Raw genomic sequence first — 25258 nt, forward strand, 5'->3', positions numbered from 1 at the left:
CACCAGGTCACTGTAAGTCACCCCTATAGCAGGCCCTCCTAGCTCAGTTGGCAGTGAGCAGGTACCTGTGTGCGAGGGCACCCCTGCATGAGCAGAGGTGCCCCCACAAACTCCAGCTCCATTTTCCTCGACTTCGTGAGTGTGAGGAACACAATTTACCCGTGTAGTTGACATAGATCACTACCTGTGTCCAGCTACATAATGGTAACTCCAAACCTAGGCATGTTTGATACTAAACATGTCGGAATCATACCCTAATACTGTTGTCAGCATTGGTTGTATGATTCCATGCACTCTGGGGGCTCTGTGAGAACCCCCAGCTTCACTCCTACAAGTTTGCAGGGTTTTCCCAAGCAGCCCGTGCTGCTGCCATCCTACAGACAGGTTTCTGCCCTCTTGCTGTTTGAGCAGTTCTAACCCAGGAAGGCAGAACAAAGGATTTCCTTTGGGACAGGGAGGCAACACCCTCTTCCTTTGAAAATAGGTGTTACATGGCTTGGGATGGGTAGCCTCCCCAAGCCATTGGCATGCTTTGAAGGGCACATTTGATGCCATCCCTGCATAAACCGATTTGCGCTAGTCAAGGGACCTGCGGTCCCTGCTCTGGCGTGAAACTGGACAGTGGAAAAGGGAGTTACCACTCCCCTGTCCATCACCACCCCAGGGGAAGATTCCAGCAGGACTCCTCTGCAACTTTTACTTTGACTTCTGGCCACTGGAACCACAACTGGACTTCAAAGGAACCTACAATCTGCAGCTCCAGTGACGACTTCGCTCTGCAACATTGTTTCTACAGCTTCTTCCAGCAACCTCAACATTTCCCCGGCCATGCATCTTCTGAGGGTGGCAAGTCTTCAGTCTGCATCAAGAAGCAAGAAGGAATCTCCATTGGAGGGAAGGAGTCACTCCCCTGCATCTGCAGGTACAAACTACAACGATGACCGGCTGCATGGGCCCTCTCTCCTGCACCTCTGTGTGGATCCTGCAACACAGGTGGTTGTCCAGAGTGGTCCCCTTGGTCCCCTCTACCAGCTGTCCAACTTTGGAGGTGGTGAGTCTTGGCCTTTCCTTGCAGGACAGTAGCCCTGTGAACTGCGACTCTTGCAGCTACCAAGGCTTGTTGGCTCTTCTTCCAAGGGATCTTCAGGCTCCTTGTAGCCCCGGCCTCCAGCTCTCTTGTCTGCAATGTGTAGTCTTCTGCCTGCTGCTCCAGCGATGTAGGACTCCTTTCCAGGTGTGGGGAGTGTGCCTCACTGCGACTCCTGTGCCTGCTGCATGTGAGTTGCCTGTGGGTGCTGCTTCCTCAACTTCTGGCTCTCCTCAATGATGAGGGTCGCTTGGGACTCCCCTCCTTGGGTTGAATCCCCTCAGACCTTCCTGGTCCTCAGTACCTCTGCAACTTCTCTTCTGCGACTCTTGCCTTTGCCAAGGCTTGTTAGTGTTTTTTTCACACAACTGAGAGACTGAAATTCTCCTTCCAACGTGGGACATTGACTGCATCACTTCTGGAACTCTTTCTCTGCTCCTGTGCTGCATAGCTGACCCCTGGTCTTTACCGTCAACCTGGTCCTGCATCTCCAGAAGGGTGTAGTGGCTCCTGCCCCAACCGGACACTGGAACTGGAACTGGAACTGGACCTGGAACTAGACCTGGACTTGGTCCCCTTCATTTGCAGTTCCTCTTCTGTCTGGATCCATCTTCTGTTTCTTTTAATCTTGCTTGGGTCTTGCACAGTCCTTTTACAAAGTTTTTCAGTCTGTTTGGGGAAAAATGCAGATACTTACCTATTCTGCCCTGGCTGAGGGGAGGAGGGGTGGGAGCGCACCCTGGTACTTATCTTTTGGGGTTCCTAGTTCCTCAGCTCCCCTCTACAGATTCCACTTATCTGGGTGGGAGTCTGACTTTCGCACTGCATTATTTCAGTATATGGTTTGGTCTCCCCATAGGGTCTCTATTGTTTTAATATTATTTCACTGTTTTCTATTGCTTTCTATGTCCATTCTTGATTACAAAGGTGTATATAATAGTGTGTTTACTCACCTGCTAGTAGAGTATTGCCTATACAGTATTTTAGTATTTGTATCACTAAAATAAAGTATTGTTGTTTTTGTAACACTGTGGGGTCCTTTCATGTGTGTAAGTGCTGTGTGACTATAAGTGGTATTGCATAAGCTTTGTATGTCTCCTAGATAAGTCTTGGCTGCTCATCCACAGCTACCTCTAAAAAGCCTGGCTTCCAAGACACTGACTACACCTCACTAATATAGGATACCTGGATCTGGTATAGGGTGAGAATGTCACAGGTGCTCACCACACACCAGGCCAGCTTCCTACAGGCGGCAATTGGGAATTAGTGGAATACAGGAGGATATCATTCTGAGGAGAGATCTGTACAGTCAAACTGAAACAGACTTTATTCGGCTTAGCTGTTGTGCCAGCTGTTGAACTGCCTTTCTTGTGAGGCAAATGCCTTGTTCTGGTTCATATCCAGAACTGCTCCCAAGAAAGTCAAGGTTGTTGACTGTGAGAGACAGGGATTTTTGTTTGCTGACTGTGAGGCCCGGTTCTTTGAAGAGTGAGAGACAGACTGAAGTATCTGATGTTGTCTGTCAAGATGTGGCAGCCTTTATCAATCAGTCGTATATTTAAGGGAATACTAGCTTTCTTTTTTGTCTCAAATGAGTTGCCACTGGAGCCAAACATTTGGTAAAGATGCAGGAAGCCGATTTTAGTCAGAAAGGCAGAACCTTGAATTGGTAGTGAGTGCTGGCCACCTTGATTTTGAGGTATTTTCAATGCTATGGGTGAATTGGGACATGGAAGCATGCATCCTGGAGATCTAGTGCTGACATGACATCCCCATGCTTGAGGAGATGCAAGATATCTTGCAGGGTGACAATGTGAAAGGATTGTTTTCTTAAATATCTGTTGAGTTTTTGAAGGTCTAAGATGGGGCGCCAGTCTTCTGACTTTTAACTTATTACGAAGAATTGAGAGTAGAAACCAATTTACCTTGGAGTCTTTGGGAGCTCTTCTATTACTCCCTTCTTTAGCATAGCTGATATCTCTCAGAAGTTGTTTTAGATGGGAAGGTGGTGACCCTTTGGGGGGGAACATTTGAAGGTCCTGTGATGAACTCTAGTATGTATGCATGAGTAATGACATCTAGCACCCATCTGTCTCTTGTTATAAGGGACCATTGATGGAGATGATTGGAGATATGACCCAAGAGTTGTTTTTGTGAATTGCAGGAGGTAACTGGCACCATTGAAAGGTCCCTGCTTTCTGACAGTGTCTCTCCATCGGGGAGGTTGTACCTCTGGGTGTCTGTCTGTACGCTGCTGGAGGTGGCGGTCTGTATTGTTGCTGGTAATATTGGGAGTAATATTGGCTTTGAAAGGCCTGGTATTTGTGCCTGTGTGGTTGAAAGCCTCCTCTATAGGAGTATGACCTGCTAACACTGGCTCCTTGAAAGAACTGTCTCCGCATTTGTAGTGTACCCAAGGGCCTGGCTGTATCTGTCTTTATATCTTTGAGAGCACAGTCGACATGTTTGCAAAATTACGCCTCACTATCATACATCATATCCAGGATCTTGCTCTGGATCACTGGCCTGAAAGATGCACCAGCTAGCTGGCTAATCCTGTTGATGAAATGTCTACCGTGCAGTTGATTATTTTAGTAGAAGTCCTCTCTCCCTCCTGTAGAATCTTCCTAGCTTCAGGTTTTGCATCCTCTGGTAAGAGGTCAAGGTATGCAGCGATGTCTGACCACATCTGCTTGACATACTGCCCTAAGAACACCAGGGAATTGGCCGCTCTGACAGTAGTAGCTGCCATGGTGGAAAAGTGTTTTCGGATGTTATCTGGTCTACGCCCATCCTTATCTGGTGGTTTTGTGATAGGGGTTGATGGATTCTTTGAGCGATGCTGGGCTGTTTGTGTTATTACTGAGTCTGGCTTAGGCTGACCAATTAAACATGCCGGTGGTCCGGTGCTTTGTATTTCTTATCCGGTTTAGGCAGCACTACTATTTTCTATTGTACCGTGAGACTCCCACTTCAACTGGAAATTATTTAAGCATGTGAATCTATGAAAGATCCAATCTTAGATAATTATACACATATAATCAAAGTTGGATAGAAAATGAGATTTTGTTTGATGACAAATCTTTTTTTTCCCCAATGGTTGGCTGGTTAGACCTGTCAGCTTTAGGGCGGTCTTCCCCCAAATGTTTTGCCTAGGCCTCCATTTTAGCTGATCTTGATTTTCTTGGCCTTAGGACTGTGCACTTTAGAACTGATAATAAGTGCTAAAGTGCATGTGATAGCTCCCTAAACATACTAACTTCGGCTTACACCCAATTGGCATTTTGTATATACTTTTAAGTCCTTAGTAAAGTGATACTCCTGGTACTCAGTGCACATAAATTAAATGCTACAAGTTGGCCTGAAAAAATCACTATGCTGCACAATTAAGTAGCCCTTTCAACCTGACTCAGGGCTACTATTGCAGCTTGTTTGTGCAGGTTTAAATTGCCATTTCGATAGAACAAAATTAAGTTTTTGCCAGGCCTAAACCTTCCATTTTAGTAAACGTACAGCCCATAGGGCAGGGTGCAGTGTTTTTAAAAAGTTGGACATGTACTTTTAACTTTTACATGTCCTTTTAGTGAAAGAGTCACAAATTCATTTTTCACAACTGCAAGGCCCGCTTCTTTTATAGGAAAACATTGTATTACACAAGTACATTAAATAACGTGGTAACTTTCAGTTAGGAGCAGGTAGGAATATTGATCTTGGTGTCCAAATAACAATTATTTAAAAACTTGCATTTTGAGTTACAATTCTGAAAGTGCCACCTTTAGAAGTTGACATTTTCTTCTCCCAACCATCTGGTGCCTACATCCTAGGGCACATGACTTAGTGTAGCTGGCATTTAGTCTGAGTATTGCTACCAGGCAGTGGGGCAAAAGGGTAATAGGTATTGGCCGGATGGGCTATCTCTGACATGATTGGGGGGTGGGGGGGGGGGGGGGGGGGTAAGGGGGTGTCACCTACCACATTAACCCATCACAAGCACTCTGCCTCAGCACTCACAAAGGCTTTCACACTAGACATTTGTATGCACAGACAAGCTGGGGCCAGACAAGGAGATAGTAAATTGCAAACACCTTTGGCAGTAGAAACCTCCAGAACCACCTTCTTCAAAGATGGCACCAGGTAGAAATATTCAACCCTTAGACCCAACACTTCAGTACACATCTGGACCTGTGGAAAACTCTGAAGAACTGCTGTGCTCCTCTGTGGCACAAATGACTGCTATTCTGCTGCCCTACTACCCTGCTGCCTGAGTGCAAAGTACTGGTCCTTCATCTTGAACCTGGGACTACCAAAGTGGCTCCAAGAGCTAGTAGGCTGGCCTCCTGCTCAGAACCTTAAGGACAGAAAAAACTCCAACCACCTTGAACCCAGCACCTGGACTCTGTCTGCTGCGAGTCTTGCCCCCCGTAGCGGTGCCACCCCACTTTTGGACTCTTGGAAGTGGGCCTTAATGTTCTGCCAGCCAAGCTGTGGAGCAGGCAGAACAGATGCAGCACAAATCATTACCTTGAAGTCACTGCTGTGTGACGCATCCTCAAAGCAGAACATCACATCACAGCCTGCGGCTCCTCAGAACCACAGCTGCGTGATGCATCCTCAACACCGGACTTCATTGCAAGAGGACCTTGCATCACAGCCCAGCAGCTTCGTCGCAGCCACCACTGAATGACACATCCTTGGCCCGGGATCTCGCAACACTCAGCAGCCAGGATTTATGGTACTTTGTTCAGCAGGCCTAACTTGGTCCTTGTATCTGGCCTGCACTCCATCGTGGTTGGCCACACTTGTGACTTTGTCCTGGTTTGGCATGACCAGATAACCACAGTTGGTGCTTTGTGCATCTATGCACTATTTTCACTTAAATCTTTAAAATTGCGTATCTCCGGTTCTACTGGTTGGATGTTTCTCTTAATGGTCTCAAATAATTTATTACATTTTACTCAGTTTTTCTTATTTTGGTGTGGGATTTGTCTTGTGTTGTTTTTTTACTTTGTTATTGTTTGAAGTGCTGCATAAATACTTTACACACAGCCTCTAAGTTAAGCCTGATTGCTTTGTGCCAGGGTTGAGCACAGGTCAATTTGGGGTTTGTTGTGACTTTACTCTGACAGAAATTGTGGCTGCTACTTCAGTAGGGTTTCACCCAGTAAACCAATCTCCTATAGTTACTGTAAGAATAATGTGTTACTGTTGCAGAACCATTCGTCTCAAGTCTTGACTGTTCCTAAAGCTATGAGATTCAGATACTAATTCTGAGATCCTACACAGTACATTCACACCAGCACTAGCTAGCAGAACATACTTTGTAGGTCTGGCATTAGCTAAGACCATTTGATTTTATCAACATTGTATGTATAATCTACTTACTTAAAGAGGATTTCAGCTAGCTTTCAATCTGTTTGTCTGTTTTATTGCCATTCATATTTTGCTTCTGCCCACTAAAGCATTCACCATGGGGCACTGGGGCAGCCTAATTCAATCACTGGCTAATTTTACTTTGAGCGACTGCATTTTGATTATTTCACAAGGAGGACATTCACATGCACCATTTAATACCAGTGTCTTGGTTTTAACTGTATTATCACTTTAGAGCTGCCTCTGTATTTAGAGGCCAATGTAACAGCGGGATGCTTTCTACCATACATTTAGGTTGCATTTCATGTGAGCACAGGGCCCACCATTCCAACTTTATCAGTGCTTCTCCTGCTAATGCTGTTGTAAATTCATTTTGAAGTGGTATCTTTATATATCTGCTGGCAAATCGAGCATACCAGATTGTGTCCATTTAAAACTATTATTTATAAAGTTATCCTCTTTTTAGTATGCACACAATGAAGTGCATTTACAGCCGCACTCCTGCTGCTTGTATGTATTTTAATTGAGGACTACAGTTATAGTTGTAAACCAATGCAGTCTGTATGTCCTGTTTGTAAGGCTTTCTAGTTTGCTTTCAGTGCTCTACGTTTGTCAAGCTTTTACAGACATGTAACTATTATTATATTAATAATTGCAGCTGTGCAGTTTGTAAAAATTTCCCGTTCCATCCATCTATCTATGCAACCCTATCTGTATGTCTGTCTACGTATCCACCAGTGTGTTTGTTTATCTACCAGTTTTTCTGCCTATGGGTATAACCTATCCCTGCAACTCTATCCATAAATCTGTGCAACCCTAGCTACCTAGCAGTCTGTTTATCCATTAAACCGTCTTCCTATCTACCCATCTATTAACCAGTCCATCTACCTATCTGTATAGGTTTCCAAACGATCTTGCTTTGCAAATCTTTCTATGCAACCATGTCTAGCTACTTATCTACCTGTCTAGCTCTCTAAAAGTGTGTCTATCTACCTGTCCATCAACCTATCTATCGGTCTGTCTACCTGTCTGTCTGTCAAACTACCAGTATATCCATCTACCTGTCAAACTATAGTCCATCTTCATATCTACCAATCTATCAATCTGTCTGTCTATCTAGGTCTGCAACAGTATCTCTTTGCAACCTTATCTAACGTTGTAACTCTATCGTTGCACGCTTTTCTATGTAGCTAGCTTTTCAGCACTTCATTTTTGATAAAGATTTACCAAAACATTACAAAAAAACATATTAGCAACAGCAAGGGCCTGGCAGCTAACGCCGAGCCATTATCTTTTTTAGGTCTTGTGTTAGCCAAGACCTTTTGATTTTACTAAAATTATCTGTATGACAGTTATGGGGCTTTTCAGCCATATTTATCCTTTAGTCTTGTTTTGTGTCATTCAAGTTTTTCTTCCACTCACTGCAGCCACGCACCATAGGACAGTGAGTCCGCCCACTTTAGCCATTGGCTGACTTTGGTGCAAATTATGGATGCTGACCTTTCTCAAGGAGAACATCCACACACAAATTAGTTCCCTCCAATGCCAGGGACTACTATGGCAATGTGTGTGTTTTTGAGGGCAATAAGAATTTGTTTGCCTTTGGCAAAGATATTTTTAATTTTTATTATTAATGGGGACCCGGCAGCTTCCCTAACAATAAAGGTTTCAAAAAACCTTGACAGAGTAAAACAAGAATTGCCAAAATACCAAAGTCATCGCTTTCAAAATGCTTGTATAGCATTCCATGCGTTTATGAACTATCAACGGTTCTATGCATTTCAAAAGCAGTGCATAATGCTGGACATTCCAAAAGAGCTACAGTCAATTCCAGTTTTTGAACACTGAATACTCTAACGAGCTCAAATAAGCATTTCTCATTTAACAGACTTTTGAGCGAAAAGGCACTGCCATGAGTATATCTACTTACTAGCCTTCCCTTCTATGGGAATGCAAGGCAGCATTAGAGCTGAACATCTGCTCTTGAGAGAGTAACGCGAACATATTTAATTGCCATTTAATTTTTTAATACACTTTTCAAAAGCTCTCTTCTCTTTTCAGTCCTCCCCCATCTCTTCCCAGCGAGCACCTTTTGAAAAAGGGATCTGGGAAGCAGCAGCCTTTCATATGTACACGGTGTACGGATGCCTGTCTCTGACTCATGCGTTAACCTTTTCGCATCATTATTTTTTTCCAGGAGAATGTCAAATCAATGTGCTTGTTCATACAAAGAAGTCTTTGCAGTTTAGTGCGTATCTAGCTCAAGGTTTTGATCAATGCAGAGGGAAAGTATTTGTATAAGTAAAAACTAGGCCGTGTTGGCTCTTAGTTGCATTAAAGATGCAGGGAAGTTCAAGGAAGCCGATGATTTTGTGAAGCGGTTTTGAAAAATAAAATTGACGTTGGCAGTTGCTGCAAATTGCAATGAGACGCAAGTACAGCAACGATAGAAAAAAAGCGTCAACGTCTCAATCTCATTAAGTAACAGTACCATCGGTGTGTAAGACATTTATTATTATTGAAAGTGCGTAGAAATGGCGAGGACTGAAAGGCTGTATCAAAAATATTGTAAGTTATGGGACCGAGGGGTCTTGTTGGGGTTTTAAATTCAGGTGATACAAAAAGACACATAAAAGGGAAAGGATAAAACTTCAAATTACCGAATGATGCCACTAGGCACCAAGGGAGAATCCTGGTTTGCTATTCATCATACTTTTTATTCGTTGTACATCACCATTTCCTGCCCCGGGAAATGCGAATAAGAGGGCTGACCTGACAATGCTAAGGCAAGCCGATACTGCTTTCAAAGATCAGAGTTGACTGCCACAGCTGCACAGGTAGAGATGGTATTTTACAACCCAGAAAAAAGCAACTGTCACGCCCCAAGTCTCCATTGCGTACATGTTTCGGACAATAAATACTGTTAAGTACCCATGTCAAGATGTACATTTCTAGCCAGCACTTTGAGACCGCAACCCTTTGTTTATTGCAGTCACCTACACCGCCAAGGCTAGGCCGAGTACGTGCCTGAGGGAAAAATAAGATGGCTTCTCTGAATCATCTTTCTCAACCACCCTTAAGAAGGCCAGATAATAGAGTTCTTTGACAGAAGTAGAAATTTAGTGGACAAACCCGAGATGATTTGGTAGACATTCAAGATGTGCTAACAAAGGAAGGTTTCCCATAAGAACAAGTTACTTACCTTCTGTAACGCTTTTTCTGGTGGATACAATAGCTACCTGTGGATTCCTCACCTTATGAATTCACCCATGCGCCAGCATCTGACGGAAAATCTTCTTCCCAGCTCTCCACGTCGACGAGGACACCACAATTGCACGGCTCCACGCGACTTGGTCTGATGTCACTGTGCCAATAAGAGGTCCTCGCCGGCGTGCTGACGTCAGTTTCACCCATTTTATGCGTGCCTTTGAGGCGAACAGGTGAGAACTGACCCCACAATAACTCCAATAATTACATATATACATAAAACTACCATGGTGCAATATAATCAAAACCATCATTTACATATATACAGGAAAATACATAAATATATACATAAACTTATACAACCACATATCTTTAATGTAATCAGACAGGCAACAGGGAGGCGGGTGGGACTGTGAGGAATCCACAGGTAGCTATTGTATCCACCAGAAAAAGCGTTACCGAAGGTAAGTAACTTGTTCTTCTGATGGATACAACTACCTGTGGATTCCTCACCATATGAATAGAGTCCCAAAGCAGTACTGCACTCTGAGGTGGGTGCCTGACCAAGAAATCCTGCAACACAGATTGTGCAAAATGGCCATCGCTCCTAACCTCCGAGTCCAAGCAGTAATGCTTTGCAAAGGTGTGGAGGGACGCCAAAGTTGTAGCCTTGCAAATATCCACCACTGGAACCCCTCTTGTCAGGACTTAGCCCTAGTGGAATGGGCTCTGATACCCTCAGGGGATACTTTTTTTGCCAACGAGTAGCAAATCTTGATACAAAGAATGACCCACCTGGAGATTGTTCTTTTATGGACTGCTCTGACAATTCCTCTGTCCAATATACCCCATGTGTTAGAAATGGGGTCTCTGGTTGACAGTCAGGTTACCCCCTGTTCAAGCAAGGACCCTCACTCTAGTTAGGATAAAAGAGAATCACCCTCAGCTAACCCCTGCTTACCCCCTTGGTAGCTTGGCAGAGCAGTAGGCTTAACCTCAGAGTGCTGGGCGTAAAGTATTTGTACCAACACACACAGTAACTTAATGAAAACACTACAAAATGACACAACACCAGTTTAGAAAAATAGGAAATATTTATCTAGACAAAACAAGACCAAAACGACAAAAATCCAACATACACAAGTCAAGTTATGATTTTTTAAAGGTTTAAAATAAAAAGAGTCTTTAGGTAGTTGTAACAACACACTAGCGCTGCTAGCGTGTAAATGTACCTGGTTTGCGTCAAAAATAACCCCGCACGGGCGGTGTGCGTCGAAAGTAACCCTGCACGGCTGTGTGCGTTGAAAACAACTCGGCACGGCGGTGCGTGTTGAAAAAGCCAGCCACACGACGATCCGAAAGTCCCGCGGCGCAGGATGCGATCTCTCAGCCTCCGTCAGCGATGCTGCGCGTCGTTTCTCCTGCTCCGGGCGTCGTTTTTTCGGTCGCGTTTCCTGCGGCGTCGTTTCTCAGCTGCGGAACCGGCGTCGCGTCGTTTTCTCAGCCGCGATCGGATTCGCGTCGATCTTTTCTCCGCACGGCGCTCGGTGCGTGTATTTTGGTCCTTAGGCTGCCAGCCTCTCCTTTCAGGGTCCCAGGAACTGGAAGGGCACCACAGAGCAGAGTAGGGGTCTCTCCAGAGACTCCAGGTGCTGGCAGGAAGAAGTCTTTGCTATCCCTGAGACTTCAACAACAGGAGGCAAGCTCTACATCAAGCCCTTGGAGATTTCTTCTTCAAGATGGAAGGCACACAAAGTCCAGTCTTTGCCCTCTTACTCTGGCAGAAGCAGCACTGCAGGAAAGCTCCACAAAGCACAGTCACAGGCAGGGCAGCACGTTTTCCTCAGCTATCAGCTCTTCTCCAGGCAGAGGTTCCTCTTGGTTCCAGAAGTGTTTCTAAAGTTTGTAAGTTTGGGTGCCCTTCTTATACCCATTTTAGTCTTTGAAGTCACCTTTCTTCAAAGGGGACTCACACCTTCTTGTGAAATCCTGCCTTGCCCAGGCAAGGCCTCAGACACACACCAGGGGGCTGGAGACAGCATTGTCAGAGGCAGGCACAGTCCTTTCAGATGAGAGTGACCACTCCACCCCTCCCTCCTAGCAGAGATAGCTAATCAGGAAATGCAGATCACACCCCAGCTCCCTTTGTGTCACTGTCTGGTGTGAGGTGAAAAACAACCCAACTGTCAAACTGACCCAGACAGGGAATCCACAAACAAGGCAGAGTCACAGAATGGTTTAAGCAAGAAACTGCTCACTTTCTAAAAGTGGCATTTCCACACGCACAATCTTAAAATCAACTTTACTAAAAGATGTATTTTTAAATTGTGAGTTCAGGGATCCCAAACTCCACATGTCCATCTACTCTCTAGGGGAATCTACACTTTAATCATATTTAAAGGTAGCCCCCATATTATCCTATGAGAGAGAGACAGACCTTGCAACAGTGAAAACGAAATTGGCAGTATTTTCACTGTCAGGACATATAAACCACATTACTATATGTCCTACCTCATCCATACACTGCACCCTGCCCTTGGGGCTACCTAGGGCCTACCTTAGGGGTGCCTTACATGTAAGGAAAGGGAAGGTTTAGGCCTGGCAAGTGGGTACACTTGCCAAGTCGAATTTACAGTGTAAAAATACACATACAGACACTGCAGTGGCAGGTCTGAGACATGATTACAGAGCTACTTATGTGGGTGGCACAACCAGTGCTGCAGGCCCACTAGTAGCATTTGATTTACAGGCCCTGGCACCTCTAGTGCACCTTACTAGGGACTTACTAGTAAATCAAATATGCCAATCATGGATAAACCACTTACATACAATTTAAACAGGAGAGCATATGCACTTTAGCACTGGTTAGCAGTGGTAAAGTGCTCAGAGTTGAAAAGCCAACAGCAACATGTCAGAAAAAAATAGGGGGCAGGAGGCGAAAAAAGACTGGGGATGACCCTGCATAAGCAAAAGTCCAACACGACCCCCTACCAGCCTAAAGCCAGGGGAGAACAATCAATACCTTGATGTACTTCCCTGATTGGGGCGATAGAACAGGGACCCAGGCCCACAACAGCAGGGGCATGTTCCAGTTCTACGCCTTCCTGACTCCAGTTGGATCCCTCTGTCCATACTCTCAGGGCCCACTAAGCTAACCCATGGGGAACCCTTCTCCACATCTACAGACACCATCTGTGCAACACCTAACTTTACTTTGCTCACAGATGTATTGCAATGGGCAGATAGTACCACCAGGGCCAACACAGTGGTGTTGCCCACTCCACCCCCGGGGTGTGACTCTCGTCCTCCCCCCCCCAGGGGCAACTCTGCCCACCAGGACAGCAAGCCACAGTGGCCCCAGACAACTGTCAGGGATGAGAGCCCGACCTCAGGCCTCTCTAACCACTGTGACTGTGGAGAGTGGGGGGTGGTAGCCCCAGGTGCCTGGCACCCTTTGACCACTCTCTCTTCCACCAGGTCAGGGATGACAACCTGACCCTGGTCCTCCCCTCTGGGGTCCTGAACCACCCAACTAGGAGTGGCCCCCCCAGAAGACAACATGGTAGGGGCACTGTTAGCAGTAGCCCCTTCCTCCAGGTCAGGGGGGACACCCTTAACCTGGCCTCCCAATCCAGGGTCTGTACCCACAGACTGGATCACTGCCTGGCAAACCAGGACTTCCTGGGGGGCATACCTACCCCCTACCAGGTCAGAGTTTACCCTCTGAACCTGGTCATCCAACCCAGGGTCACCACCCTGCGGTTGAACCACTGCCTGGCATACCAGGACTTCCTTGGGAGCACACTTACCCCCCATCAGGTCAGAGTTTACCCCCTGAACCTGATCATTCAACCCAGAGTCACCACCCTGCGGTTGAACCATTGCCTGGCACACCAGGACTTCCAGGGGGGCACACTTACCCCCCTCAAGGGACACACTGTCCCGAAGGGCCACACAAGAGTCTGGCTGGCGCAGGTCCCCTGACCTCTGCCCATCTGACAGAGTCTGGATTCCCCCCAACCCAGAAATGGTCTCACCAAGGTCATTCATGGGGGGCTCTGCTCTCAGAGCTGACCCCTGACCCTCCAGGGTCTCCACTGGGGTCCGCAACCCCCTCTCAACCCTCTGTCTGGACTTCTGCACCCCCTCACTAGGAGTGGTACTGCCAGACACCAGAACTGGTGGGACGCTGGCTACAGCCGCCCCCCCAAGTTCTCCTGACACTGTGGGGTCTCCCTCAACAGATGGCCCTATGGTACAGGCTAGGCTCCCCTCCTGGTGTTCCCGCAGGGAACCCTCCAGGACCTGGGACCGGATCTCGGGCACCTTGGGCCTCAACCCATCCCCATTCCCTCTCCTCTGAGACTGGACATGGGGTCCCTCACCCATCCCACTACACTGGGACCTACCTGGGACACTACAATCCTTCCCTACCTCACCTGGTTGGGAACTACCTAGACCACTCCTCTCAGGAGCACCCCCAAATGCCTCTTCAGACTCTCTGGTACTCACCCAGAAGTCTGCCTCCATTGTAAGCTCCCTGGGGTCAGAGAACTCACACTCCACCTGGTGTTGGCATAGCTCTGGAAAATAAGGACTAGACATATGCTCTCCAGCAATTACATCACTCAGCCCCTCGCATGAATTAACCAAAGTACCCTTCACCCAACCATCCAGTGACTCTGCTTTGAAAAAGCACCCCACATCACCCTCCTGAGACTGGTGAGACAGTACCTGACTGTCCCTGACACTCAACCCACACTCTTCTGGGATGTTTTCACACTCCATAACCAGGACTTCTACCTGGGGGGAACCCCTCTCCCTGTCACTCTCACCTAGAGTCAGTAGAGTGTCCCTCCCACCAGTAGGAATATGACTCCCCATGCCAGTTCCCCAATCCACCTCAGGGACCCTGTGCATCACTGGAGCTACCTCATACCCCTGAACCTCCTGGCGTGTGTTAACTCCCTCCTTCAAGTAGGGCACCACCTCTCTGGGCATGTGCACTTCTGCAGCATCACTGGATATACAATTGTTGCTGCCACCATTCCAGCTGGACTCAGCCCTCATGACTTCCAGCTCTTTCAATTTAAGCTCGTAAGCATAAATCATTTTTTTAATCTCTAAGTTCCTCCTCCTTTCTTCCAACTCCCAATTGAGCTTTTTCATCTCCCATTGGTACTCCCTCTCTGCCTGTCTGTCCTGTAACTCTTCAGGAGTCAGACCCTTGGGTGACACCCTGCCATCCCTCCTGGGGACCCTCCCCCCAGGCGTAACAGGTTCCTCCACTACACCACTGTGTATCCTCTGCACTTCCCCCCCCATATTCTCCTCCTCTGTGTGCCTTCCAGCCTTCTTGATTGTCACCCAGGCCCTCTGTGCCTGTTGCAGCTCCCCCTCCCTGGTGGAGCTCTCAGTGGGACAGTCAAGATCTTTAAGGAACTGTTTCAATTGAGCAACTGAGTACTCTTTCAGTTTCTCCATTTCAAACACAGCTCCAGCTGTTGCATCTCCAGATTGAGACATGATGGTCACAAGTGCAAAGTTCCAAAAGGCAGAGAAAAATAATTTCCCAATGAAGTAAAAAGAATCAGTCAAGGGATCAGCAAAATCATGGAAGTAGAATAAAAAGAGTCCTTAAGAGAAAAATCAAAAGATCACCAAACAAGTAGTATGTGGTCACGTAGTGGTCTGAGATCAAAACAGTAGTGTACACTTAATTACTGTATGTCAAGTACAAATACAAGTCCAATCCCGACCGCTGGTCACCAATGTTAGAAATGGGGTCTCTGGTTGACAGTCAGGTTACCCCCTGTTCAAGCAAGGACCCTCACTCTAGTTAGGATAAAAGAGAATCACCCTCAGCTAACCCCTGCTTACCCCCTTGGTAGCTTGGCAGAGCAGTAGGCTTAACCTCAGAGTGCTGGGCGTAAAGTATTTGTACCAACACACACAGTAACTTAATGAAAACACTACAAAATGACACAACACCAGTTTAGAAAAATAGGAAATATTTATCTAGACAAAACAAGACCAAAACGACAAAAATCCAACATACACAAGTCAAGTTATGATTTTTTAAAGGTTTAAAATAAAAAGAGTCTTTAGGTAGTTGTAACAACACACTAGCGCTGCTAGCGTGTAAATGTACCTGGTTTGCGTCAAAAATAACCCCGCACGGGCGGTGTGCGTCGAAAGTAACCCTGCACGGCTGTGTGCGTCGAAAACAACTCGGCACGGCGGTGCGTGTTGAAAAAGCCAGCCACACGACGATCCGAAAGTCCCGCGGCGCAGGATGCGATCTCTCAGCCTCCGTCAGCGATGCTGCGCGTCGTTTCTCCTGCTCCGGGCGTCGGTTTTTCGGTCGCGTTTCCTGCGGCGTCGTTTCTCAGCTGCGGAACCGGCGTCGCGTCGTTTTCTCAGCCGCGATCGGATTCGCGTCGATCTTTTCTCCGCACGGCGCTCGGTGCGTGTATTTTGGTCCTTAGGCTGCCAGCCTCTCCTTTCAGGGTCCCAGGAACTGGAAGGGCACCACAGAGCAGAGTAGGGGTCTCTCCAGAGACTCCAGGTGCTGGCAGGAAGAAGTCTTTGCTATCCCTGAGACTTCAACAACAGGAGGCAAGCTCTACATCAAGCCCTTGGAGATTTCTTCTTCAAGATGGAAGGCACACAAAGTCCAGTCTTTGCCCTCTTACTCTGGCAGAAGCAGCACTGCAGGAAAGCTCCACAAAGCACAGTCACAGGCAGGGCAGCACGTTTTCCTCAGCTATCAGCTCTTCTCCAGGCAGAGGTTCCTCTTGGTTCCAGAAGTGTTTCTAAAGTTTGTAAGTTTGGGTGCCCTTCTTATACCCATTTTAGTCTTTGAAGTCACCTTTCTTCAAAGGGGACTCACACCTTCTTGTGAAATCCTGCCTTGCCCAGGCAAGGCCTCAGACACACACCAGGGGGCTGGAGACAGCATTGTCAGAGGCAGGCACAGTCCTTTCAGATGAGAGTGACCACTCCACCCCTCCCTCCTAGCAGAGATAGCTAATCAGGAAATGCAGATCACACCCCAGCTCCCTTTGTGTCACTGTCTGGTGTGAGGTGAAAAACAACCCAACTGTCAAACTGACCCAGACAGGGAATCCACAAACAAGGCAGAGTCACAGAATGGTTTAAGCAAGAAACTGCTCACTTTCTAAAAGTGGCATTTCCACACGCACAATCTTAAAATCAACTTTACTAAAAGATGTATTTTTAAATTGTGAGTTCAGGGATCCCAAACTCCACATGTCCATCTACTCTCTAGGGGAATCTACACTTTAATCATATTTAAAGGTAGCCCCCATATTATCCTATGAGAGAGAGACAGACCTTGCAACAGTGAAAACGAAATTGGCAGTATTTTCACTGTCAGGACATATAAACCACATTACTATATGTCCTACCTCATCCATACACTGCACCCTGCCCTTGGGGCTACCTAGGGCCTACCTTAGGGGTGCCTTACATGTAAGGAAAGGGAAGGTTTAGGCCTGGCAAGTGGGTACACTTGCCAAGTCGAATTTACAGTGTAAAAATACACATACAGACACTGCAGTGGCAGGTCTGAGACATGATTACAGAGCTACTTATGTGGGTGGCACAACCAGTGCTGCAGGCCCACTAGTAGCATTTGATTTACAGGCCCTGGCACCTCTAGTGCACCTTACTAGGGACTTACTAGTAAATCAAATATGCCAATCATGGATAAACCACTTACATACAATTTAAACAGGAGAGCATATGCACTTTAGCACTGGTTAGCAGTGGTAAAGTGCTCAGAGTTGAAAAGCCAACAGCAACATGTTAGAAAAAAATAGGGGGCAGGAGGCGAAAAAAGACTGGGGATGACCCTGCATAAGCAAAAGTCCAACACCATGAACAGCTGGTCCTCCAGGCGAAAGTCTTTCGTCCTTTCAATATAAAAACTAAGCGCCCTTTTAGGGTGCAAACAGTGAAGCCTCTCTTCCTTCTTCGAGGGGTGAGGAGGAGGGTAGAAAGATGGAAGGGTAATGGTCTGCCCTATATGAAAAGGAGTGACAACTTTTGGCAGGAAAGCCGCCCTGGTTTTCAACACCACTTTATCCGGGAAAAACAAGGTAAAGGGGGGTTTAACAGAAAGAGCTTGAAGCGCACTAACCCACTTAGCCGAGGTTATAGCAACAAGAAAAACAGTTTTAAGCACCAGAAACCTTAACGGGCAAGAGTGCATGGGCTCGAAAGGTGACCCCATTAAAAATGTTAAAACAAGATTTAGGTCCCACTGAGGCACATGAAAAGGAGTGGGAGGAAACCTATTAACTAAACCCTTCAAAAACCTAATCACAATAGGTGATTTAAATAATGAAGGCTGATCCGGGAGGCAAAGAAAGGCTGACAGAGCAACCAAATAACCCTTAACAGTAGCTACTGTACAACCCTTCTTTGCTAAATCTAAAGCAAATAATAAAATATCGAATAGGTGGGCCCTCAAAGGATCAATTTGCTTTTCTCCACACCAAGCCACGAATTTTGCCCACCTGCCGGCATAAATGGTCTTAGTGGAGTGCCGCCTGGCCGATAAAATAACATCCACTACATCTGGTGGGAGAGAAAAGGAACTCAGGTTGCCCCGTTCAATCTCCAGGCATGAAGGTGCAGGCTCTGCAGGTGGAGGTATAGAACCTGCCTCTGCGACTGCGAGAGGAGGTCTGCCCTGAGAGGGAGACCTAGCGGAGGGCACAGCGAGAGTTGAAGGTCCGTGTACCACAGCCTTCATGGCCAATCCAGGGCTATTAAAATGACCTGAGCCCGATCTTAGTGAATCTTCCTCAGAACCCGAGGAATCAAGGGTATGGGGGGGAAATGCGTAAAGCAACTGCTTGCACCAAGAGATCTGAAACGCATCCCCAAAGCTCCTTGCACCGGATACTGGAGGCTGCAGAATGACGGGCAGTGCGTGTTCTCCTGAGTGGCAAACAGATCTATCCCTGGAGAACCCCACATCTGAAAGATGTGCCGGACCAGATCCGGATGGAGGCACGACTCGTGATCGGCCGAAAAATGTCGACGGAGAGTGTCCGCACGTACGTTGAGCACTCAGGCCAGATGATTCGCCATCAAGCAAATCCGATGGTCCTGAAGCCAAGACCAGAGACGCAGAGCTTCTCTGCAAAGAAGATACGACCCTACTCCTCCCTGCTTGTTTACATACCACATTGCGGTAGTGTTGTCCGTCAGGACCTGAACTGACTGACTGCAAAGGGACGGGAGGAAGGCCTTGAGAGCCAAACGTATTGCCTGCAATTCTAACAGATTTACATGAAAAGTCTGTTCTACCGGAGACCAACTTCCCTTGATCTCCAAGTCCCCCAGATGAGCTCCTTACCCTAGAGTGGAAGCATCTGTTGTGACCGTGGCCACCAGAGACGGCAGTGAAAACGGCCTTCCTTGAGAAAGGTTGCTGTCCACAGCCCACCATCGTAGATACGCTGCAACGTCTCTAGAGATCGCTATCGACTCCTCGAGATCCCCTTTGTGTTGAAACCACTGCCTGCGGAGGCACCATTGGAGAGCCGTCATGTGCCAACGTGCATGAGTGACCGACAGAATGTAAGAAGCGAACAGACCGAGCAGGCATAAGACCTTGAGGACTGGAACAACCGCTCCATTTTGAAACATTGGAATCAACGCCTGAATGTCCTGAATCCGCTGAAGCGGAGGATAGGCCTGATTCAAAGTAGTATCCCTATGAACAGGAGGCATTGAGAGTGCTCCAGGTGAGACTTGGGTACATTTATCATAAAACCCAGACTGAACAACAACTGAGTTGTCATCTGCAAATGACGCAACACAAGCTCTTGAGACTTGGCTTTGATCAACCAATGGTCCAGGTAAGGGAATACCGATAACCCCTTCCTTCTGAGACTTGCTGTTACCATTGCCATCCCCTTCGTAAAGACTCGAGGTGCTGAAGTAAGACCAAACGGAAGGACCGCAAACTGGTAGTGTTGCGACCCCACCACAAACCGGCGATACTTCCTGTGCGACTTGAGTATAGGTATATGAAAGTGAGCATCCTGCAAGTCGACAGACACCATCCAATCTTCTTTGCTCAATGCCAGAAGTACCTGTGCCAGAGTCAGCATCTTGAATTTTTCCTGTTTGAGGAACAAATTCAGAATCCTCAGGTCTAGGATTGGTCTCAAACGACCGTCCTTCTTGGGGATCAGGAAGTATCTTGATTAAAAACCCTGACCCCTTTCCTGCTCTGGAACCAACTCCACCGCACCTTTTGACAATAGGATCTGAACCTCCTGCTGCAACAACAGGAGATGGTCTTCTGAGCAAAACGAGGGATGGGGAGGGATGGTAGGAGAAAACTCCTGAAAAGGGAGGGCATATCCTTTTCTCACAATGTTTAGAACCCATGAGTCTGATGTAACTAACTCCCACTCATGGAGAAAAAGACATAATCTTCCCCCTACAGGAGAAGTGTGGTCGAAAATGGGGAGAAAACTAGGGCTGCTTCCCTTGCTGTTGTCCTCCAGAGGAAGAGGATGATGCAGGGTGCTGCTGGGTGGCCCCTCTTGTCCGAACCCTCCCCCGCCCTCTAAAGGATCTACATGGGAGGCTGGCAGGCTGTTGGATAGTGGTTTGGGGTCTCCCACGGTAGACAGCTCCACTCCCAAACCCCCTGAACCTACAAAAGGACCTGAAAGGGGTAGCAGAAGAGGCTTGCAGACCCAAAGACTTCGCCGTGGCCCGACTATCTTTAAAGCGCTCAAGGGCAGAGTCCGCTTTATCACCAAACAGTTTCTCTCCATCAAAGGGCAAATCCAATAAAGTAGTCTGTACATCAGACGAAAACCCAGAGGACCTCAACCAAGCGTGCCTCCTGGTAGCAATAGATGTACCCATTGCCCTAGCCACCGAGTCCGTGGAATCCAGAACAGACTGGATTATTTGTTTTGCCGCAGCCTGCGCATCAGATAGAAGTTCACCAAATTGTCTCTGTACATCCTGTGGCAGGTCAGGAACCATAGCCCTAGCAGATTCCATCAGGGCGTGGACATATCTACCCAGAACACAGGTAGCATTCGCAGACTTGAGAGCCATGCTGCAAGAAGAGAAAGTTTTCTTTGCAGATTGCTCCATCCTCTTGGATTCCCTGTCCGATGGAATCACAGGGAAGGAGCCTGGAGCAGACCGTGAAGAACAAGAGGCCTGAACAACCAGATTCTCCGGGGTAGGATGTTTCGGTAAGAACCCCGGTTCTCCAGGCGCCACTTTGTACCTTCTTCCCACAGATCTATTAACCTCAGGTGAAGACACAGGCTTCCTCCAAAGCTCTAATATGGAGCTCTGTAAGAGCATCGTTGAACGGAAGCAAAGGATCCGCAGAAGTTGAAGAAGGGTGCAGGACCTCTGTCAAAATGTTTGTCTTAACCTCTGCAGCAGGCAATGGAAGATCTAAAAGGTTTGCCACCTTTCTAATCACCGTGTGGAAGGAGGCCGCCTCCTCCGTAAAACCCCCAGGTGAAGAAAGGTCCCATTCCGGGAAAGTGTCAAGCCCACTGGCTAAATCCAGCCCTTGATATTCTCCCAAGGTGTCCCCAATCTCCCCTCCTCCAACAACTGCCTTTGGCACTCTTCCTCTTCCAAGAGTCTCAAGGCCTTTCTCCGTGACCTCAGTCTGGCCTCTAACCTCGGCGTCGACATAGAATTGGCCGACCTCGATGACACTGGCTTCAACACTTTAAGACGTGGAACAGGAGAGGAAGGTTGGCTTCGGTCGAATCCATCATTTGGATCCGGCGCCGGAGTGTATCCCAACGGCACCAAGGAAACTTGCGGCTCCACCATTGGCATCGACTGACTGGGCAATGAAATTGGCGCCATAGGTCTGGAAGGCGACGTCATCAGAACCACAGGGCCTCGAGGCGAAGTCATCAGCGCCGGTCCAGCACCCTCAGCCGGATAGAAGGGCATAAACGGAGCCGCCTTATATGGATCAGGGGAGTCCAACGAAAATGCAAATGGACCCATGGGACTAGCCGGTGCACCAGCAGGGGCCATTGCATTAAACATCTTTTAACCTGGCATTTAAAAATGCCAACGGATCTGCTCATGAAGCCGTGAAGGCAGGATACCACTGGCCTCCATGTTGCACCTGTGCTCGGAATTATGAGCAGTAGGTGAAAATCGAGGACTCTCCAGAGGTGCCACTACCTCGAAGACTGACGGCACCTGAGAAGCCTGAGGGCTCTGAGGTTGTGGAGTCACTGTTGACCTCACCTCCCACGTCGCACAGCGCTGTCGAGATGGAGACCTTGATCTTGACCAGCTCAGAGCCGAACGCCGCTGAGAGTCATGACGCCGCCATTTCTTATGTCTCTTCGAAGACGTCTGGGAAGAGGATCTATGACTCTCATGCCCCCTCTTCGCCTTGGCCAAAAAGAGTTTGGCCTCTCTTTCCTTCAGAGCCTTAGGATTCATGCTCTGTCAGGAAACACACTCCTCGACGTCATGCTGAGAGTTCAGACACCAAAGGTAATCGTCATGAGGGACAGTAACCGACATGCGAACCCCGCACTCTCGACACTTGAATCCCGACTTCCTTGGAGGAGACGTAACTAGAAACCGGATAGAAACTGGCAACAAGATGGAACACCTCCAACAGTAGCGAGAGCTAGGAGAAAACCATTAGCGCCGAAGGCACGGAAAAAAGGGAACTGACGTCAGCATGCTGCCGAGGACCTCTTATTGGCACAGTGACATCAGACGGAGTCGTGTGGAGCCGTGCAATTGTGATGTCGACGTGGAGAGCTGGGAAGAAGATTTTGCATTGGATGCTGGCGCATGGGTGAATTCATAAGGTGAGGAATCCACAGGCAGTTGTATCCATCAGAATTTAAGTGCACCTACATTTTCAGGTTACAGACCAGCATCGTCAAAAGTATAACTTTAGAGGAGGAGTCCACCACTGTAATTACGGCAGATATGTATGGAAAAAAGAAATCTGTCTACAAATGCATACAATCAAATAAATTATCATTATTGACAGCCTTCTTTAACCATCAAAAGGCCTCTGCTTCACTTTTTAAAACTTAAAGACAACATCCACTAACAGCAAAAAAATAACACTGCTAGTCCCTGCGATCTCACGTTCATGGAGTGCAGGCTTCGAACATTCTACTCGCCCACTCCCTTTGGCAAGTGAGATTTTATCTGGTAGAGCTATTTTTAGGATCTACTGGTCAGTTCTGGCAAGTGAACTTGAGCTGGAAAGGAACAGGTGTTCTGTTCATTCAAAAACGAATGAACAATAAAGATGCCTCTAATTTTATCTTGGCATATTTGCTGTCTAATGGGGACATTGGTCCAATGTCATTTTGTATTTTTACTAAGTGCTGCTTATCTTATCCTGAAAATGGTGTTCACTTTTTTCCTCTTGCTACAGTTAGACCATTTTGTAAAGTGATTTTTCTGGCAATCGTGAAACAAATGGCTGTAGGAAGTCATTTTTTATAACACATTTAAATAGCTAGTAAATAAATTGTACAAATATTTCAAAATATATCAGGAATTACAAATGCATTTTTTAAATTCAGAAGTGTGATGCAAAGATTTAAATAGGAGCAAAACAAATAAGAACACTACTTGGTGATGTCCAAATGACAAATATTTGCAGAAACTAGATTTCCACACATTACTGTTTGTAAACTACACAGCTGTATCTGTAAAACCGCATGCCACTTGGAAACTTTGTGGCTATTTAAATGCAAAATGTGCTGACTGAAAATGACAGTACTCTAGGACTTCATGTTTAGTTACATAGTCATTAAAAGTGATAGTTTTGAACCATGACTAGAGAAACATTCTTGCCTTGCCCAGACGACAATGATGGCAAATGATGACAAAGCAGGGACACTGGAATTATGCAGCAGCAGAGGTCCAAATTATGCGGCAGGGTTGATTAAAGTATGTGGCAAGAAAAGGCAAATTATGTGGCATAATGCAGAATATTTTGCAATAAAATTGCTCCATTATTTAGTCATTATTATACTTGGTAACACACTCTGGGCATTGGGTGCTCCTGATTAGTACCAATTTAATATCCAAATATAGCAATAAATAACAGGAAGGTGACTAGCTTTACAAAGGGCCTTTCATTGCTCTGCAACGCGTGTTGTCACATATTTAGTAACTTTGAACCATTTGAACTAGAAACAATATTTTTGGGTAAAATCTGACGTTTATGCAGCAGATGATGGATTATGTGGAAAATGCGACAAATCTATAACTATGCGAAAATCGCCACAGAAGCACAAACGCTAATTCCAGTGGACGTGACTAAGAGGCAGCTCAGGGGTCATGTATATTCTATATGCAACTATGGGGCAAACATTTAGGGGGTCATTATGACCCTGGCGGCCGGCGGTAAGGTGGCGGTAACACCGCCAACAGGCTGGCGGTGTTCCTCCAGCAATTATGACCGTGGCGCAATAGCCACGGCCATACCGCCGGCCCCTCCAACAATAATCCCCAGGGCAGCGGTGCAAGCACCGCTGCCCTGGGGATTATGAGTACCCGACCGCCAGCCTGTCCGTGGCGGTAAACACCGCCATGGAACGGCTGGCGGTAAGGGGACTTGGGTGCCCCTGCACTGCACATGCACTTGGCATGGGCAGTGCAGGGGCCCCCAGGCATAGCCCCGTCGCGCATTTCACTGCCCGAATTTCGGGCAGTGAAATGCGCGACGGGTGCTACTGCACCCGCTGCACATCAGCATTGCCGCCGGCTCTATTATGAGCCGGCAGCAATGTTGATGTGACATTTCCGCTGGGCCTGCGGACGGTAAACACTGTTACCGTCCGCTGGCCCAGCGGAAATGTCATAATAGGGAGCCAGGAATACCGCCAGCAATGGCGGTATTCTGTCTCCCGCAGCCTCGGCGGTCTTTTTCCAAGACCGCCGAGGTTGTAATGACCCCCTTAGTCTATTAAACAAATGTTTTGTACAGCAGACATGATGCACTAACAATTAAAGGTGCTATCATATGTGACAATGAAGAAAATGGGGGCTCAGTGAATTAAAATATTTGTTTAGGATTACATAATTTGAAACCAATTCATGGGTCGAGAGCATTACAGTTAGGTCAAATAGATTACTTAAGTCACTGGACCTGCAGGTGTGGTAACATTTTAATGATTTTTCGAGGCCTGGAGTGTGCATAGTCAATGCTTTTCTTTCAAGGCCAGAGAAGTTTGTCTCACAGACCCAAGTATGACTGATGCCTAATCAAATCCTTAATGATTTATTTCTTGCTACAGGATAACTGAAAATTCTCATAAATAAATAAAGAATACCGCTTTACGAAAAGGAGAAAGTGGCCGGTATGTATGGGCCATACACTCAGTGACAAGGTTGGGTAATAGGAAGATGTCTGTCATGCTAAACAAGATTCAGTGCTGTATTTGGGACTGCAGACTGTTCAGCTGGATGCTCCATCAGTCGATACGGAAGCATGAAGGGATAATAGAAACCCCAATATAGAGATAGTTCCCATGATGTAGAGGCCTTTGCATA

At 47.0% G+C, this 25258-nt stretch overlaps 1 protein-coding gene across 1 annotated transcript in view; it reads right to left on the reverse strand.

Annotated features, from left to right (window-relative positions):
• DHFR (dihydrofolate reductase) overlaps positions 1–25258 on the reverse strand; it is a 227881-nt gene that overhangs the window by 65639 nt on the left and 136984 nt on the right. The gene's annotated exons all lie outside the window — the stretch shown is intronic.

This window comes from Pleurodeles waltl, chromosome 1_1 (assembly GCF_031143425.1).
Source record: "Pleurodeles waltl isolate 20211129_DDA chromosome 1_1, aPleWal1.hap1.20221129, whole genome shotgun sequence".
NCBI lineage: Eukaryota > Metazoa > Chordata > Amphibia > Caudata > Salamandridae > Pleurodeles > Pleurodeles waltl.